This window comes from Cryptomeria japonica, unplaced genomic scaffold, assembly GCF_030272615.1.
Source record: "Cryptomeria japonica unplaced genomic scaffold, Sugi_1.0 HiC_scaffold_128, whole genome shotgun sequence".
NCBI classification, from domain to species: domain Eukaryota; kingdom Viridiplantae; phylum Streptophyta; class Pinopsida; order Cupressales; family Cupressaceae; genus Cryptomeria; species Cryptomeria japonica.
In genome coordinates this window covers 358,701-362,500 of record NW_026728950.1, presented here as the reverse complement: position 1 = coordinate 362,500, position 3,800 = coordinate 358,701, and the positions used below count along the sequence as shown (strand labels likewise).

Sequence of the window (3,800 nt, the reverse complement as noted above, 5' to 3'; positions counted from 1 at the left end):
GCCCACCACGGTGCGCAACGCCGGTGGGCACCCGGGAGTGCTTCGAAGTGTGCTCCAAGGTGCTGCGTGCACGTTGTCGGAGCCCGGTTTGCCCCGGGTGCGCACCTCGCGTGCACCTTCGTCGGGGTGGGCACCTTGGCTGGGTTTGCCCCGGCTGCGCTCCGAAGCGGGGTTATTGGAGCGCCGCCTCTTTTTTTGTCGGAGCGTTTGGTGGGGTTTCTCGCATTGGCTCTTCCGAGGCCCGGTTGCCACCCTGGCGCGCACGAAGTCGGAAGTAGGGTTAATTGCCCGGGTGCGCACCTTTGCCAGGGTGGGCACCTTACCTGGGCTGCGCACCAGGGCGGGCTCAAGATGGCACGCGCGTTCCGTTTTTTTCACTATCTTTCAAAACGGAAATTTTAAAATCTCCTTTTTTTTTTGCCTTTTCTGGAAATTAGTGAAGGCAGCGCATCAAAGGTGCGCACCTCGCTGCCCACCTTGGTGTGCTCTGAGGTGCGCACCCGGGAGCGCTACGAAGTGTGCTCCAAGGTGCGGCGTGCACGTTGTCGGAGCCCGGTTTGCCCCGGGTGCGCACCTCGCCTGCACCTTGGCCGGGGTGGGCACCTTGGCTGGGTTTGCCCAGGGTGCGCTCCGAAGCGGGGTTACTGGAGCGCCCCCTCTTTTTTTGTCAGAGCGTTTGGTGGGGTTTCTCGCATTGGCTCTTCCCAGGCCCGGTTGTTGGGTGCGCTCCCACCCTGGCGCGCGCGAAGTTGGAAGTTGGGTTAATTGCCCGGGCGCGCACCTTCGCCAGGGTGGGCACCTTGGTGCGCACACCTTGGCTGGGCTGCGCACCAGGGCGGGCTCAAGATGGCACCAGCATTCCCTTTTTCTCACTATCTTTCAAAACGGAAATTTTAAAATCTCGTTTTTTTTTTGCCTTTTATGGAAATTAGTGAAGGCATCGCATCAAAGGTGCGCACCTCGCTGCCCACCTTGGTGTGCTCCGAGGTGCCCACCACGGTGCGCAACGCCGGTGCGAACCCGGGAGCGCCCCGATGTGTGCTCCAAGGTGCGGCGTGCACGAAGTCGGACCCCGGTTTGCCCCGGGTGCGCACCTCGCGTGCACCTTGGTGCGCACACCTTGGCTGGGTTGCGCGGCCTGGTGGGCACCATGGTGCGCACCAAGGAGCGCTCCGAAGTGTGCTCCAAGGTGCGGCGTGCACGAAGTCGGAGCCCGGTTTGCCCCGGGTACGCACCTCGCGTGCACCTTCGCCGGGGTGGGCACCTCGGCTGGGTTGCGCGCCCTGGTGCGCACCAAGGAGCGCTCCGAAGTGTGCTCCAAGGTGCGGCGTGCACGAAGTCGGAGCCCGGTTTGCCCCGGGTGCGCACCTTCGCCGCGGTGCGCACCATGGCGTGCACGAAGTCGGAGCCCGGTTTGCCCCGGGTGCGCACCTCGCGTGCACCTTCGGCGGGGTTGCGCGCCCTGGTGCGCACCAAGGAGCGCTCCGAAGTGTGCTCCAAGGTGCGGCGTGCACGAAGTCGGAGCCCGGTTTGCCCCGGGTGCGCACCTCGCGTGCACCTTCGCCAGGGTGGGCACCTCGGTGCGCACACCTTCTCAATGTTTTCTTGCCTTTTCTGGAAATTGGTGAAGGCAGCGCATCAAAGGTGCGCACCTCGGTGTGCTCCGAGGTGCGAACCCGAGAGCGCTCCGAGGTGCCCACGAAGTCGAAAGTCGGGTTAATTGCATTGTTTTCCCCGGGTGCGCTCCGAGGTGCGCAACATCGGCGCGCACCAAGGAGGGCTCCGAAGTGTGCTCCAAGGTGCGCACGATGGCGTGCACCTCTGGTGCGCACGATTCGGAGCTCGGTTTGACCGGGGTGCGCACACCTTGGCTGGGTTGCGCACCTTTTGTGCGCTCCAAGGTGCGCACGAAGTCGGAGCTCGGTTTGCCCCGGGTGCGCACCTTCGCCAGGGTGCGCACCTTGATGCGCACGCCTTGGCTGGGCTGCGCACCTTGGTGGGCGCCATGGTGCGCACCTTTCGTGCGCTCCAAGGTGCGCACGAAGTCGGAGCTCGGTTTGCCCCGGGTGCGCACCTTGGTGGGCGCCATGGTGCACTCCGAGGTGCCCAAGATTGGTGCGCACCAAGGAGCGCTCCGAAGTGCGCTCCAAGGTGCGCGCGAAGTCGAAAGTTGGGTTAATTGTCCGGTTTGCCTCGGGTGCGCACCTTGCGTGCACCTTCGCCAGGGTGGGCGCCTTGGTGCGCACACCTTGGCTGGGCTGCGCACACCTTGGCACCCGCGTTTCCTTCATTTTAAATTTTTTTTTTTTACAATCTCTCAAGTGGGAAATTCTATAATCTCAACTTTTTTTGCCTTTTCAGGAAACTTTTGAATGGAGCGCATCATTGGTGCGCTCCGAAGTGTGCTCCAAAGCTCTCTCCAGCTGCGTGCACCTGCCCCGGCCGCGCACCCGGCCCCGCCCAGCTTCGCTCACCTGTCCCGGGCGTCTGGTGCGGAACCTTAGAGTAAGAAACATCACCGTGCACCTTGGCCAACGTGCGCGACTCGACCGAGCGCGCACTGGCCGAGGTGCACACCGATTTCACCTGGGTGCGCGCGCAGCACCTCGGGCGCACCGGGGTGCGCGCACAACGCCCGGGTTGCACCGTGGCCTGTGTGCTCGGGGCGCCTCGGGTGCGCGCTCGGTGTCGCCCCCGCGCGCGCGGTAGTGCGGGCAGCGCACCCCGGCCCGGCCCGGCCCCGACGAGAACGCAAACGGGCAAAAGGTTTATTCAAATAGCATTGCGACGCCCGGCGAAAAACTAAAAAAGGGTGCAACACCGGGACTTCCCGGGAGGTCACCCATCCCAGTACTACTCCGGCCCAAGCGCGCTTAACTGCGGAGTTCTGATGGGATCCGGTGCACTAACGCTGGTATGATCGCACCCGTTATGAGCTTGTCGCAGTGTGTACTTAGCAAACCGCGACCCACGTGCGAATCCACCCCGGCCACCCACCCCCGTCGAGGTGCACACCCTCCCTCGCGAAGTGCGCCCCGTTCGCCAAGTGTGAGCCCTGCCCGGGTGCGCGCACCTTGCTAGGGCGTCGGGTGTGCACCCGACCCGGCCTACGTGCGTGCACCTGGAGGGGGCGTCGTGTGCGTGCAGTGTCCCGTCTGCAACGCGGTGCCCACACACCACCTCGGGCGCAACGACCTGCGCTCACATGTGGGCCGAGTGCACCTTGGTGCATGTTCGGGGCGCCTCGGGTGCACGCTCGATCTTGCCCCGGTGCACCAAGGCGCTCGGTTTGCCCCGGGTGCGCACTTGGTGCAAGGTGGGCACCCAAAATAGGGATCAAGCACCAAAACACAAGTTTCGGGATGCAAAATGGGACCCAAGGACCACAAATGCGTTCCAAGACCCATGATGGGTCCACGAGAACAAAAATGTGTTCCGAGACTTAATAAACAAATATTGGGTTTTAGGAGAAGAAACATGCTCTGATGCCCAAAACGAGAATCGACCCCGAAAAGGCCACAGGCCAAAAGTGGGATGCGAGACAAAAAAAAATGGGACCCGAGGACCAAAATTGGGTTCCCAGGTCGAAGACAGGGCAACCGGACAAGAAACGACCTCTAAGGCTCGAAATGAGTCCCGACGACTAAAACTTGACAAGAAGCACCCATCAGGCACCCAACTCGACACCCATGGGATGCCGACCCACCCGGGCTTCCACCTAGCACACCTTGGCACCCACCCACCCTCGCACCCAACCTCGCACCCAACTTAGCACCTTTGAACCCACATTGGCACTCACC

At 62.7% G+C, this 3,800-nt stretch overlaps 1 non-coding gene across 1 annotated transcript; it reads right to left on the bottom strand.

Annotated features, from left to right (window-relative positions):
• Nucleotides 1-2,809: 2,809 nt before the first annotated feature.
• Nucleotides 2,810-2,928, bottom strand: LOC131866018 (5S ribosomal RNA). The gene has a single exon (XR_009364651.1). It is a non-coding gene; the product is annotated as a 5S ribosomal RNA (ribosomal RNA).
• Between the last annotated feature and the right edge of the window lie 872 nt (nt 2,929-3,800).